The following is a 16303-nucleotide window of genomic DNA, read 5'->3' as shown; positions in this document are numbered from 1 at the left end:
ATGCTTTCACTGCTGCAGAGCAGTGCTCTCACTGAGTTAAGGACCTTACTCCTCGCCCTGCCTTACCAGGAGGAGGGCAGAGGTGCACCTGGGAGGGGTGCTGGGAGGGGACAGAGCCAGGACAAGGTGACCCCAAGGGATGTCCTGTGCCACATGGGTCTTGCTGAACGATGAACTGGGGGAGTTGGCTGAGGGTCTGCTGCTGTTCAGGGTCTGGCTGAGCACTGGTCAGCAGGCAGTGAGCAATTGCACTGTGCATCACTTGCTTTGTGTATTCTTTTATCATTATTATTATTATTAACTTTCCTTTTCTGTCCTATTAAGCTTTCTTTATCTCAACCCATGAGTGTTATCTTGTTTCCAATTCTCTCCACTGTCCCACTGCTGGGGCAGTGAGCAAGCGGCTGTCTGGTGCTTAGACGCCTGCTGGGTAAAACCACATGAGACGGCAGTAAATTGTGTAAGGTAACGACCAGATTTATACACGAGGAAAATGGTGAAGAAGAAAAATGCATTTAGGTTAAAAGCAAGCAGTGAGTTTCTGGACAGGTATGAACATAGATCCTGAACAAGGGAAAATGAGGTTGGGAACACTGTGTGAGAACCTGCTATAAAACCAATCTCTCTGCCCTGGAAACCTTCTAGAAGTGACATCAGGCTTAATTATGTGAACGCTCCAAGGTGTTTTATGAAGTTCCAGCACAATTTGTGAAATACTCCAGAAATCACTTCAGACATGAAGTGTCCCAAACTCTCGTTAGCCTGTGAATTTTGAACATGCCAGGCAGTGCTGAGTGTGTCACTTAGGTGAGCACATGGGGCTTGGCCTGAGGAGTACATTAACTAAAAAAAAGAGGATTCTGCAGACAAAAAAGAGTGTAGAGAAGTTACAGGGAAAAACAGTAGGCTTGGTGGTCTGTGCCTTTACAGTATGCTTGGAAAATGAAATAGGGTGGATTTAAACCCCAGCAGTGCTAATGATGAATTCTTCTCACAGTCTGCTCTAATTTTTGCCTTCCAGTTTTATGTTGGACAGCATCTTGAGAAAGTGAACATATGAAGATCAACAGCCTTATGCCTTTACTAGATGCTCAGAAGATATTCTCAGTCTTCTCAAGAGCAACAGCATATGGTATAAAAGAGCAGTTCCAGAATGGCTCGAGAGTCACTGAAACCAAGCGAGGTGAGCAGAGGCACAGAGAAATTGCATGTAGCAGGCAGTGAGTAACTCAGGCTGTAAGAAGTCAGCATGGTGACCAGAGGAGAGAGATTTGAGATACGAGGGACAGGTGGAGATCTCTGCTGGACATGGGGTTTAGTGAGCATTCATTTTGGTGAGCCAGAGAACAGTAGTGTCTGCTGGTGTGCAGCTAAGAGCCAAGCAAACACGTGAAGCTTTTGGATGTGAAGATTCAGAGGTGGGAAATAGATTGTTGGGAGATAGTATAATAAGAATATGATATGATTGTGTCGGAATAACCTTACAGTGGTAAATCAGTTTTGCTGAAGCTAGCCATACATTATATCTTGTTTCCAATTGCTTTACAGGATGTTTTCTTCTCAAAAAGCTGCTTATCAATTGATACTTGTTCATTTATTTATTGGCTTGAAATATTCTCCAGAGTTTTACCTCCTTTTAGGTCTCATCTTTTTAGACAGTGGATTTATGATTAGGACCTAAGCCATGCCTGACTCTTTTCCTATATAAAAGCAGATCCAGTTTCTGTTTGAAGGTATTGAATTACTGATTTGGATAATTTTTACTCTTATCTTCTGATCTTTTAACTCAAAGCCCTCAATGACAAGTGTTTTTTTCTTTTTTCTTTTTCCTTTCTTTTCTTAAGTACTAGTTATTGTATGATTCTTAATCATTATGACTAATTACATTGCTTTCAAGCATAGAATTTCTCAGCATCTCCATGCAGAGGTCAGTAGGAGGGTTACAGCATGAATACTGGTAAAGTGGAGTGCTTTTGTGGTTTCCATTTTCAAAGCGTAAATTGAAGCTAAAGCAAAACTTCATTTTCTTTTCATTTTCTTCATTTTCTTGCAGTACAGTTCCTTCACTGCCATTTAGCATGTGACAATGGTGGCCCCGAACCCTGCAGACTCTGAGCTCACGTCATGTCTTAGGGAGTCATCTTTTTATTTTATTTGTTTGCCTCTCTTACATTGTTTTGATGACCTGCGTTTCTTTCAAGGGAAAAAAATAAAAAACAAAACAGATGCTGTTACTGAACAGAGTAGAGGCGGAAAATCACAGAGTAAGGCCAAGGGAAATTTTCAAAGCAGATTGCAGGCATTCTTTGCATCTCTGAAAGATCAACTCTGTTACTCCAAAAGGGTTCTATCATCAGCTGCCTGCTGATAATGAGGTTATTCCAATGGGATAATGTTACTCTGTGGGTCACCTGCTCCCAAGAGGAGGGGTGGAGGAAGGACATTGTCATACCAGCTCTCCTGTAGGCAAACCAGAAAATGAGAAGTTATGAAATTTGTCTTCCATAGAAGCAGGAGGCAGAATACATACATATGTGTTGACTTCCTGCAGAACAGTATTTTTGTCTATGGAATAGGCACATATGGGGGACTTCTGGTGTCTGGTCAATACCTCACTGAGGGTATCATTTTCTGTCTCCTTTAAGGAGGCTGAAGAAGACAGCCATTTTTCCAGGGAAGATGAGGCTTCAGTCTTTATGTCCTTGTGTGTGCTTTTTGCTGACGTGGTCTTTGTTCCCCACTGGTCTCAGGGTCTCAGACAAACTAGGCTTTATGTGCCCATGTAAGGGGACTAGCAGTTGACTCACCAATCTCTCCCTAACCACCTGCTATGTTACACTTTCAAAATGTTCCACTGCTCTACTTGCAGTATCCTAGCAAGCTAGCAGAGGGAGCAGATGAATAAGATTAATGTCACCCCTGGTAGAACCTCCTATTTCCTTAATTAGTACAAACATTAGGAGAACCAGCAGTGATTCCACTTCTCTCAGATTCTGATGTTATAGGTACCAAAGTTGTCATCGCCATTTCAGTGGCCTCAGGAGTCTGCTCCCCCCAGCAGCTCCTTGCTTTGTTCCTGCCCAGTCGGCTTTGCAGCATCTGCTCTTACGGGACAGGTTGTAGGGCCGAACGGAAAGGCATGTTCTCCCCTCTCCCCCGGACAGATACTGGTAGAAGCTAATTGAAACTGAAGAATTCCATGTGGATTGCCTCAAATTTATTTCCTGCTCAGTTGTTCCAATTTCAGCTTCTTTTCACTGACAGTGTCAGAATCACTGTCAGTTCCCATCCCACCAGCAAAACACTCTAAATGAAAATTAAGATGGGTAAACAGGAAGGCTTTTAAATCTTTTTTTTTTTTTTTTTTTTTTTTTGCAAGAAGATGGACACGAAAGGGCACAATTTTTTCACCCTAACATGTTGCTTTCAAGGTGAAATTGATGAGGCTGATTTTTTAAATATATTTTTTAAATCTGTGAATCTGTTTTACAGTGTAGGATTTTTGTTTGCTTTACAGTGGTCTGTAGTCCTGAGAGGGTTTTGCCCTGCTGCTGGAGAAAACACTAGCCCCAGACTAATGTGGTTGTCGAAGAACATAATTAGATATTAAGGACATCGTTACAGCGATTTGGTAAATGAAATTTGTGGAGCTCCCCTTACTTGAAGATCAGTTAACAGTTCAATGTTTATCCTACTGATAAGTCAGGGGGAGAAGAATCCCACCCCTGTGCTACACATGTCCGTGTGCATGGGGTTTGTGTGTTGGGTTTCAGTGAGAGTATTGCTATGGCTTAACTGAGACACTTTGCTGTGGTACAGCTCAGTGAAATGGACTTTGGAGCTTAATCGCTTCATGGAAAAAAACACAGGTGTTGTGGTCTTAGTGCAAGAGTGAGCTGCCTGAGGGGAGATACCTGCATATCTGTGTAGTCCCATTACTCTTCTTAGATAAGAGTAAGTCATTCTATTTTTGATGGAGGACTGAATTTTTGAGAACGACAAGTTTTGAAAAAATGTTAGTTTTTATAGATCTTTGTGAAGAACAAAACGCTTTATGTCATGTAATGTTTCATCATTTGCAGGATTTTCATTTGGAACTTCAAACTAAGCTTTTCATCCTTCTCTTTTTATTTTTGTATGATATGAGTTACCATTCCTCATTTCCAGTGAGAATGAATTTCAGGTGAACTGCCCTCCTTCTCTGCAGCTTTACTTTTTTATGTGAAACTGTGACAAATTGCAAAATCTATGATTTTTCTAAAGCAACTAAGAAACCGTTAAGCTTTAACTGAATTTTGGTGATGTTTCAGAGTAAGTCTTGTGTGTTTTCCTTTATAGGCATAACTCACAGGGATGTAACAATCAGCTTGTGAAGTATGGATAGATTAAATAGTTTCATGTAGCTAAGAAGCTGGCAAGAGGACCTTTGGGTGGCTGTATTACATTTCTTATATACTGAGTTCCATTTTGGATCAGTAATTAAGGGGTGACATCACTCCTACACTCAAAACTAGACCATTACTTTGTAAGCACTGGGGAGCTATCACACAAGTTCTGGAAATCCTACAAAACTGGAATAACTGACTAGTGCATCTTGAGGAGATTGAGCAAAGAACAAATGTTCAAAGCAAGCTGTCATTCGGTCTGTGTTCCTGTGAAGTACTCACACATCATTAGATGGGCTAATGCTACATTTGTTGAAGGCAAAGAAAAATAAAATTAGAAATTGCTTAAAGTGGCATTTCAGCCAACTTAAACATTTTCTTTTGAGGGCTCAGCCTGTGTTTTACCATCCCATTTTACTTTGTCTAGAGTGAACTTAGTTGAAACGTCTCATGTTATAAGTAAAGCTCACTTGTTTCTGAAAAGGAAAAGCCTCTTGGGAACCAAGAGAATTTTTGAAATAATGTGACAGGGGTATGACTAATATGTGCTATTAAAATCTGATTTCTTTGGGGGAAAAAGGTTCAGTGTGAATTGTAGAGTAAATGCCTGCATCTTAAAAGCCTGTAATAAGAAATTGAAGCAAAGTTTCATGTCACTTGACAGTGAAAGCTTGTAAAAGATTTTGTCTTCTGAAGACTGATCCCAAATAAATTTAAAATCTCACTTAAAATAGCAGAACAGTTCATGTGCCAGGAAGGCATATGGAGGCCAGTTTGAAAATTATGAGAAAGAATCTAGAAAGAAATGACAGATAGGATTTGGGGAAAAAATGTATTGTCTCGCAGTGTTGGATGAGGTATATGGTACGTGACTAGCCTAAGCAAACCACTGAGAGGGCAAGACACGTGCACCAAATTCCCATGTTTGGCATGTTTTTTAAAAAAAATGAAGACATAAATGAGTTGAGCAAGAATTTTACCAGTTACTGTTGAAGAAATGGCAGAAAGAGCAAGTAAAGGAAGAACCAAGGAAGTTCAGTAAAATTACCCAAACCATTCACTCTCCCATATGCTGTGGAATCGTGATCGTCTGATCTCGCTGTTCATTTAGTACTGCTTGATTTCTTCGCATTGCTTAATAAAATAAGCATTCAGAATTACAAAATGCAAACTAGCTGGTTACCAGTTTATTTTGCAGTACTGATCTGACTGCAAAATAGTAAGAACTTTCTCTGAGCAATTTGGACAACTCCCTCTCTGGGCCAAGTTGGAAGCAGAGTCCTGAGGTCCTGGTGCAGCCTGAAATATCTATCCTGTGGTGCTAAATGTGTGCTTGCATTAACATCAGCATAGCACAGTTATGTTCAAGTACTCCAGAGGTGCTGAGCAAGGAAAACAGTGATAATGGCCTCCTAACAAGTCTTTTTTTTTTTTCCCCCACTCAAAGCCTTGTTTCAGACAAATCCTGAACAGGATCATATCTCTTCTCAAGGAAGAAGCAATATGCTGTAGCACGACCAGTGCATACTGTGGAAGGCAGATGGATTTTGTGGTGTGTATTGAGCACAATGTGCAAACTTGTAATGTTTTTCTCAGTCATTGGCATGCCAGAAGTTAATTTTTTTATATTTTCTTCTGTCTCAGTGCCTGCATTAGTGATAGTGTTTGCGTTAATTGGCATGAATAAAATCAAGCTCAATTTCCAGGGTGAAATGGCTTTGCTTGCTACAGTGGGGTCAGTCCACTTGTGGCATTAGGACCTGCTTGTGGAGATATTCTCCACTGATCTCCAGCCTTTGAAATGCTGAATGGGCCTTTCATTTTGAGACCTAAAACAAGCTATTCATCTGAGGCAAAGGCAATAGAAAGGATAATGCAGCAGGATACGTTTTCTATTGTATCATCTCCTATTAGATGATGATAAAATCCCACAGGAAATAATTTTATCTGAAAATATCAGTAAAACTTATTCCTAAACTTTAGTCTATAGCACTTCTGTTTAACATTTTTGATTTGGAAAATCATTGTGGGTTATTGGTATTCAAGCAAGTGCCCCGTATGCCATCCTTGCTTTAAATTAATATCTGATAAAGTCTTGAGAAGTGGTTCTTAAAATGGACTTGTCTTGTGTATTAATTAGGATTTGCTCTCAACTGTTCTCTTAATGCTTCTGATGAAACAAATTCTTCCTCCAGGCTGGATGGTGCCTTTTGTCCAGTTAACTAAAATACCGTGCCTGCTATATATGAACAGTTAGGCAAATAATTAATTTGTCAGTTCTTCAACCAAGCTAGGAAATTAAACCTAAAACTATCTACAAAAGCTTTGCTGAAAACTTTGAAACTGGTTTAGGGAAGCCACCAGATCAGATTCATATCCTTTTGTTGATTGCTATTTTGCTGTCAAGCTTTATCTGGCTTCAGTGGGATCGTTTGTGGAGCAGAATTACATTCCACAGCGTAGGAAGAGTGAGAGCAAAAATGTAATCTTAAGTGGAGCATTGGCATTTGCTAGCCCTGCTGTATTCAGCAGTGATTTTAGTTTTGCTTTTCTTTTATTTGGAGACCAGTGTAATATCAGTGTGCCTTCCTTCTTTCTTGCTAGTAGAGAACTTAGCAGTCCGCAGCACGGGAGACTTTGACTGGAAGCATTTTTAAAAGCAAACACAAGGGGATGAACTTGCTGTCCAAGAATGATATGCACTGTGCTAGCCAGAGCAGCAAATACTTCTGCGTGGTGGGACTTGACCAAAGCTGATCTGGTCTTGCAGATTTATTACTCTGTCTCCATAAGATGATGCTCTAAAAAAAAGGCAAATGTTACATTATAATTTACTTTGCATTTCATCCTCTAAAAGCTTTAAGTACCATAATTTATTTTTGGTATTTCAAGGGAGGAGATAGGACGCTAATGTAGAAAAATAGGATGGAAATTTGAACTTTTATCTCTACAAAGGTAAAAACCACCGCCACCACCAAAACAACAACATAGCCCCAGTTTCTACTTCAAAATGCTGACAAACTTCATTCTATTCATCAAATTTCTTTCAGGGCAAATCCATATGGCTTTTTTAACTGCTCAGCAAATAGGTTAAGTTTTCTAACCCCACTTCTTATCATCATTATGGTGGCATTAAAAACATGAGCTGAACTTGTCTGCAGATGGCTGTTCCAGTCCATTTGTCTTGTGTTTGTGTTCATATCACCTCCTTCCCTTTCTAGCAATTGCTGTGTAAATACTGCCCTGTGCTATATCATAACCCTAATTTCTAGCCCTAAAGGGTAAGAGTAAGATCTGTACAAACCATGTGTATGCTCAGTACAGAGTATAAAAGCAGTGTGTTAGGATAACACCCACGTAACAAAATTTTCAGGGTGCAATACAGCCTTGGGGTTGCATGGGAGCCTGAAGGAGAAATGAACAGTAGTCCCAAGATTGAGAAGAAAGTACCATAAACCAATTCATGTTACAAATTTGTGGAAATACTGCCTGTGGAAACTAGAGCTCATTCAAGGTGTGGCTGTGCACTCAGGAATGACATCTGTTAAGATCAGATGCCCAGCTACCTTTTAGATGAAATCCCTGCTTAAGTGAGAGCAGCTTGGTAACTCTTCCACCACAACTAGCACCAGGCAGTACTTTACATGAGCTCCTCTCCCCATTTTACATCTAATGCATAATGGAAGTGGTGTTTTTTTTTTTACTAATGTTACTGTTCAATGAATTGCAGAATGATGTGTGACCCGAATAAATACTGGAAGTGTATTAGTGTCTGAGAAATTTTCCCATTGCTGCAGAATGCGTTAGGCAATTCAGAAGGGTAAAAGCAGTGAACTGGAATTGTCCCAGATTATATGATGGAAAACATATTGTAGTTTACTCAGCCTCTTCTTTAATTTAAAGGCTAAACAAGTTTCAATGAATAATGACATCTTCATATGTTTTAAATTGAAGCTGACTTTGTTAAATGTCAGCTATGACATATAAACCAATACTAAAAGCAGTAAAATAACCTGTGCAATTATGTGTGGTGATCTGGATGCACAAGATTAAAGAGAGCAGCAACAGGAATAGGTTCAGCATGGCAGACCATAAATTTTTTAAGTTAATGTTAAGAGAAGGATGCGGAATGGGCACTTCTGGAAACAGGAACCGATTTCTGGGACTAAAACTTAGATAATTAGGGAAGTAAAGTAGTGTCAGCTATCTCATCTGCTCTAGCCCTAACTAGGAATTTTGTTCAAGATGGGATATTTCTGACAGTGAGTCAGTCCATGGTAAACTTACAGCCTCATTTATCCTAGACCCAGTTAGCTTTGGTGCTGATACTTGTTTGGCTCTGGCACTTCCACCACAAGAAATGATTGCCTCTGTGTTGTAGAGATTGTGCAAGACATTTCCAATAAATTGACCTAAACCTTCTTCCTGGGGGTCTTTTAGCTCCAGATGGTCTTCAAAGCCCTTTCTCCCCATGCTTGCCTTTTTCATACAGAGAGACAGAAAGTGAATGAAGATGGCACTAAACGTTTCTCTTCTATTGCTTTACCGAATTATTTTTTTCTTGTGCATCAAATCCAGTTTGTTAAAGCCCCTGATTTTCTGAATACTACTCAAAATAGCAGAAACTTTTTCCTCTAAAGGGATTTTTCTGCCTTGTGCAATTCTTAATGTTGTTTTTACCCATTGTCATAATGACTATTTTCGTATGGGTTTTACGGGTTTGAGATGCACAGTGAAAGCACAGCTGCTAATTTGTTCTGGCAATTTGACTGGAAATTGCCAGGTACTGAGCACTCCCAGACGTTTTAATGGAAAGTTTCAGCTGGACTGTCTCAAGGGTGTGCTTATTTTGCTTAAACTGGTTCAGTCGTTGCTCATCATTTCAGAAACTCTTGGCCTGTTATTTTTTCAAGTATAGATTTGGAAATAACTCTCTCTCGTTAGTATTTTTATTAATGAATACTTAGTAAATTGACAGATTTTAAGTTACAGTAAAATTATTTGCAATTAATGGTATCTTTAGGAAGCAGGAAAACCAAGTCGAGATTTGTTTTGTTATCATTTGCATTTCAGTGTATGGTTTTGTCTTGTAGTTCACTATGGGGAGCAAACTGTCTAGCTTGTTAGTAACCACAAGGAAGAGATCCTGTGAGCTCTCTTCTGCACTTGCTATCAGAAAATTAACTGCTCTTGGTGCAAAGCTCTCTGAATCATCAAATTGTTCAGAAAGCCAGTAGGCAGCGTGAAACCCTGTCGGGTCATGGTCACCAGAAGTCATCCTATCACTTGCTGGTCAGGTCAGAAGGTTGAATTGTCCCACAACAAAGCTATTGCAGTTTCTCTTACATGAAGTAGCACTTGTGCTGTGAAGTGCATCCGCCAGCCTGCTTAACCCTGGCCATGTGGTATCATCGTGGAGGCAGGGGATAATTGGGAGTCTGTGTATGGATGACTACCTCTTCTAATCAAGGTTTTCGAGCAGGAAGTTTCTGTCAATTTAGGGATGAAGAGCAAATGTACAAGGTGCCTGATCTCCAAGAATATCTCCTGGCAGGGAGCAGCTGTCACAGTCACTTGCTGCTCTTGAGGACACGTGCAGCAGAGGGCTCGGTGTAAGGGTGCTGTGCTTCTGGCTCTGGTGAGGGAGCCTGTTAGTGACTGCAGCATCTTGTAAGCATTTAGCAACCAAATGAAAAGGCTTTTGTCAAATGTTTGCAGCATGGTGTTTGTTACAAAGAACATCTATGTAACTATAAGGCATTGTAAAGCATGCTGAGTTGTTTTAACACTTAAAGCACTCTTTGTATTTCTGTATTTTTTAGAAGTATATGCATCACAATAATGTATTTTGCAGTTTTTGGTACCTTTAGGTATTTATGCCAAAAGGCATCCAACTCCGTGCATCCAGACTGCTGTGTTTGCACGCCACAGATTGCAGAGAGAGGGAAATGTGCAAAGGGGTTTCAGAACAAGAAACATTGAAAAGAAGTAATCTGGAGTTAAGCAACTGACAGGCTGGGCAGCATGTTAATTTGTTTCCATGGCCATGGGAGCTATCTATGTCCATGTGAGATGCTCAGTTTAGACCTCTGTCTAGAAAGAAGGTCAGGGATGGGCTTGAGCGTGGCAGCTGTCTCAGTGGAGTTCAAAGAACAACCCGTGGCAGAGGCACTCTGCCTTGCGTGGGTTGTGGTACACCACAGTTACAAACCTGCAGTCCCAGTCAGGTAGAGCTTCATTAAACTCATCAGTTGAATTTCTTGGGTGAAATCTTGATGCCGCTGAAATCAATAGCAAAACTTCCACAGACTTTTACTCAGAGCAAGTTTTCATCTCTTGTTTTTGGTAAATATAGAGAAACAGTAACTACAAAGGCCAAGGTTTTCAAAGCTACCAGAAAGATTTAAAGTGCCCTGAAAACAGGAATTGTGGGTGTTCATTTCCCTTGGCAGTTTTTGCAGTCTGAGTTCTATGTTAATGGAAAACTCTGATGAAATATTAAAGACCCTCAGAGTCAAGACACATGAAATTCGCTGTATGTGGATTGCTGAACTGGCCATTCAGCAAGGGCCAGCCTTCATCTTGCAGTGCACAAAGGTTCAACTCCAGGGCATGAGATTCTGTAGCATGCCTGTGAGTGGTATTTTCCTTTCAAAAGGAAAATTTGAGTTGCGGACAGACCAGATTTAGACAAAAAATGTAAAGTAAAAATACATAAAAATACCCTTGGGTTTGCTGACACTGAGTTATGCTGCCACGGAATAGAGCTGAGTAGAGGGACAAATCAGCGATGTAGAATAATGAAGTTCTTTTTTTTTTTACATCTGCTTACTTTTTGATCTTTCCAACAGAAAACCAAGTAACATTGTCAGCTAACGAAGTATATATGGAATTATAACTGTGGCACAACCTAGTTAGACACTGTTCACATGTACATGCAGGTAGTAACTGCTGAAGAGAGCTTTTTTTCTCCCTCCATTATAACCCATGTATCAGTGTTAAAGGGCGGCGCTTCTTTTGTTTGAATTTGGTGGGGAGGTGGGATAAGACTGGCTTCCACTGTGAGCTGTAAGAAGTAAGGCTGCTTGAGAGTATACAGCCCCTTAACACTGCCTATATTCTGTAGGTTGATAGGGATGGAATTTCACCAGTTAACAAAAAAAAAATCACTCCCATCCTCAGCGAAAGCAGCAAGAGACCCCAGGAGAGGAATGTGACATCTTTGTCTGTTTCCACATCACAAGGTCAATAAAATGTTCTTGTCTTACTACAGCAGAGAAAAGGCGAGATTTGAATGTTCTGTAAATCATCTAAGTCAATCCTTGTCCTGAGCTACTCTCGGGGATGTAGTTGTTTGGTAAGTTGTTGGTTTTTTTTTTTTTTTTTTTTTTTTTTTTTTCCAGAGACCTTTTTTGTTAAAGAGAGAGGAGTGGGAGATTCCCTACAGTCCCTTAGAGAATTTGTGTGTGCTATTAAAACCCAAAAATAGCTTAATCTCTTAAATTTTCTTTCTGGAACAGAAGTGAACATCATGATCAATGTGGTCTACTATCATTCTTTGTCCTAGTCTTGAGGAATGTCTTCCAGCATGAGTCTGACTAGGACATAATTCTCCTGTCATGGTCTAGTTGCCTCATCTGTCAAGGTTATGGTATTTTTTTAGTCATTCATTTGCTGAATCAGAATCTGGTTTTTTTGTTTGTTTGTTTGTTTCCCCTTCCTCGTGTGTCTCCATTGCCAGTTTCAAAATCTGAACAAAGCGAATCATTTCTTCTCACAGACTTCCAAGAGGGTAAAAATTGAAAGAGTACTGGAACTGGGAAAATTTACCTAAAAGCCATTTTCATTCTGTTCTCTCATTTGTATTGGAGGCTCTGTGCAATTGTTGAGTTTCAGACAGACTACCGATCCTTTTTATATTGCTCTTCAACACAGAACAGCAGTGGTAACTCTATAGTTCCACGTTCTTTGCCAGTTGATCAGGATCAAGAAGTTAAGCAGAATGTGTTCGTAAATCCAATCTGTGTCTTTGCACTGAGGGAGACAATATTCTCTACTTTTGTTCAGAAAAGAAAATTGAGAAATAATCCTATTTTAAGTATCTAAATGATAGAATTTGTGTGTGTGTGCTTGAATTGTATTTTTTATGAATTTATTGTCCTAATACAGTTCTCTTCAGTAAGTAATGCATGTTACCAATGAATAGAAACTGTCTTAGTGATTACCTTGTTTCCTGACTAATCCAAGTAAATGTTCCCACAGACATTAAGCAAACGTAAATGTTGTTGCCAAAAGTCCCCATGTACAGCAAATCTGTAGACTTGATCCAGGGGAAATAGGTATGTGTTATGACATTAAACAGGGCTGGTTCTCTGTTTACAAAACAAAAGTAACAGCAATCTGAACTAACAAATCTCCTAGAAGATTTTTGTTGGAAAATTGATGTAGTATTAAATTGAGATATTAAGAATTACAAAAGCTGATAAAACTTTTACCAAAGTTTTACTAAAGTTTACTAAAACTGTTACTAAAAGATCTTGTGCTTGCAGTCTTCTTCTAGGTTTTAAATGTTGCCAGCCTGGCAGAGTGGTAGACCAACTTCAGTCTCTGGAGGGGACCACACAGGTTTTGTTGATTCAGTCAGTAATACAGAAAGAAAATAACTACTTCCCACCTGTCTTGAGAATACATTTTGAAAAAAATCTAGTTAACATGAAGGCCAGCTACTGACCAAAGACATTTTATCCCTCCAATGAGGGAGGATTAAGGATAAGTACACAGAAGTTCTGCCAATGCTTTACATGACTTTTTTTGACCTGTTTTTATTTTTTCCCATTGTTTTCAGGTATCAGTATCCTAAGACCTGCAACATATTTAAAAAGAAGTTAACATAACTGTTCACTGAATGGAGCTACCTGAAAATTCACAACTGCCAGAGAACTTCGTGCTGTCAGAGGAAAAGGACAGACATTTCAACAGTCCATTTCTGGCTCTTGGTCTCACCTTTGGGTAAGTGAGTATTTTAGTGCGTCATGGTACAGAAGACACATGGGACAGAAGACAAGACAGAAGACAAATAATCCTGTTCAACCTACAAAAGGTATGATGGTTTTGAAATACAGAGGTCTAGACCCACTTTCACATTTCTTAACAGTGTTGAGATGATAAGATGATGTGTTACAACATTACGTCATTAAGATGAGGTGCTACTGATAATTAAGTTCTTTTGATAGCAAAATAATTCTGCAATGAAGATAATTTCTGTCATGCAGGCTCTGCCAGTAGCATTCAAAAAGAAAAGGAGGATGTTTTGAACTTCTACTGGAAGACTGACATCACACTTAAAGATGATATGAGGAGTGATATCGGGTCTGTACATTGCTAACACGTTATTTATACATGCTATATGTTAACTTGCCAAACTGGAGAGTTTGTCACGTGAAGAACCAGGCAGTTCAGAATGGGTTGACACAGTCTCAGAAGATACAGGTCATGAGAGCAACAATTTGTTTTGACAGCAGTTGTGTTTCTACTACCAGAAATGCTCTCTGCTTTTCTTAAATACTTCTGACATACTGCATGGCATTTATTTTTCTGCCAAATTAATTATGCAGCTTCCCTTTTCACCCTGCCATCAGTAGCATCATTTTATCCAGGGATGAGCTGGAGCCTGAAGCTGGCCCGAGTGGGCTGGCTGGGCCCAGGCGAGCTGTGCCAGAACATCAGGCTGTTTCTGTGTGTCATTCCCCAAGCCAGGGCAGTTCCTGCTCCCCACCACAGATCTGAGCTGTGTTTTCTGTGCTGTGTGGCACTCAAATTAGACTTACCTGGCAGATCTGCTTATGGTAAGATGGTAGGACAGACCTCTTTGTATCTTACACAGAATGGTTTAGGTCAGAAGGGACCTCTGGAGGCCATGTAGTCCAGCCCCCTCTCAAGTAGCAGGGAAAGAACATTTAATTCTTCATCGCAGAGTGCCATGAAAGTCATAGGTGACCTTTGTTTGGTGTCCAGTGTGTTCTCTCTAGAAGTATGAAGGCAGACTTTGAAAGCCATGGAAGCAGAATGCTGCATGCCAAGTTATCTGTATTCTTTTTAAGTTTTTAATAGTGTTTTGTACTCATATATGTTGATCCTACTTGGATTAGCTGTAGGTAAACTACTCTAAAATCCATACTTGCATGGAGACCCGACTGTGATTCTATTTGTGTGATGATAACCACAGCTAATGGCATTTTTCTAATGAGTTTATGAAATTCTGGGGAGACTTTTATTATTTTGTTCTTGGATTTTTTTTCTGCATATCTTTCCCTGAAGTATAGTTTAGCTTTTTGTTAGTCTGTCAAATAGACATTCTCACATTCTCAAGAGAAGATTGGGTGTTTTTTTTTTTTTCTGAGGCCAGCTGTTTTCTAAGAAGAAGAAAAAAGAGTTTTTTTTTTTTTTTTTAATCGATTTAAACATGAGTTTGGGAGGAATTTGGATCTTTCTTTCTTTTGTAACTGTAGAAAACTTCTGTTGAGTGCATGTCCCCATGATTTTCTTCAACAGCATGTACTGTGGTATTACAGAATACACAAGAATATAATAGAGTTAGACCTGAATGTAGCAATATTTTGTTGTCAGTTATGTTAGCTCAGAAATGCCTCTAACATTGTTAAAAGTAATCCAAGATGGAATCTCTTACTGCCTGTTAGTTGTCTCTTGATGATGATTATTATTTGATATTTGTTTCTTCATGGAGGTAGATATTCAAGAAAAGAGTGATGTTCCCATCAAAACTATTTTCCTGTATACTAAATTAAAACCTGAACAAAAAGAAATGGTTTTGCCAGATACGATAAAGTTTTTATTATGAATGTCTCTTTAACATATTTTAGATACTTAGAATGCTTTCAAAATTATTCATAACCTTGCAAAGCCATTTCTTGAGACAAATAGATAGGTTGGTTTGTTTGAACATCCAGCAGAGAAACTGGATTGCTGAATTACCATCAGTTATTATTCAAGTGGGTTTTTTCTCTAAAGGCTGCTGCAGCCAGGGACATTCATCGGCGTAGCCCAGTGGAGACTTCACTTCCTACACACAGGTTTGGGAAAAGCCCATTTGTTTCTGAACAATTACAAATTCAAAATGTACAGGGCTTTAATATGCTAATATTGTCACAATGATTTTTTTTTTAAATTTATGAAAGAAACAGATTGAAGGAAATCTTGTGCTTTATTATCAAGATCTGCTGGAGGTAGAATCTATCAGTCTTACCTTTGTCTTGAAGTCCAGTAATTCTGCATTCCAGTGATTAATTTGCTAGGAAGTTCCATCATTCAGCACCCTTGAATTGCATCACTGAGTTTTTATGAAACATTTTTATTACTGACTGAAATATTTGGAAAAAAAATGGTTTAACGACTCTTGAGGCACATATTCTGAGTGAAAAATAAATAAATAAAATAGCCCAACTTCTTTCAACATGCAGATCTGAAACACTGTTAAAGAATCAAAGCCCTCCCTATCCTTTACGCTTTGCAATCTGTGCTGGTGTTCTTTTAAGGTGAGATGTTCTCAGATATTGATGCTATTGAGAGCTTTTCTATTGAGGCTGAAGTTTTGTATTAATTACAATAGTAAGTGGCATTTAGAAACATGAAATGAAATAGCTTGAAAACTTCTAAAACTACTCCAACATTGCTTTTGAATTTCATTTTAAAATATCAGTCTTGGATATTTGTTAATAGAAGATAAATAAGAAATTATAGAAATAATAAATAATAAAAGCAATATATATTCAGGGAGAATTTCTGTATAGAAGAAACATAGTTTGCTGCATGGATGTATAATTAACAGAGAATTAAATTTACATCTATGATTTTTGTTACAGATATATTGGAGATTTGTAGTTGGTTTTAGAAACGCTGTT

The 16303-nt window shown here is 39.0% G+C and overlaps 1 long non-coding RNA gene across 1 annotated transcript; it reads left to right on the top strand.

Moving 5' to 3' along the window:
- The first annotated feature begins 936 nt into the window (after window positions 1-936).
- LOC106014662 (uncharacterized) lies at window positions 937-16046 on the top strand. Its single transcript, XR_002398783.4, has 3 exons — window positions 937-1183; window positions 13231-13485; window positions 13658-16046. It is a non-coding gene; the product is annotated as an uncharacterized lncRNA (long non-coding RNA).
- The last annotated feature ends 257 nt before the right edge of the window (window positions 16047-16303 follow it).

This window comes from Anas platyrhynchos, chromosome 6, assembly GCF_047663525.1.
Source record: "Anas platyrhynchos isolate ZD024472 breed Pekin duck chromosome 6, IASCAAS_PekinDuck_T2T, whole genome shotgun sequence".
NCBI classification, from domain to species: domain Eukaryota; kingdom Metazoa; phylum Chordata; class Aves; order Anseriformes; family Anatidae; genus Anas; species Anas platyrhynchos.
This window is presented reverse-complemented; position numbering and strand designations above follow the sequence as displayed.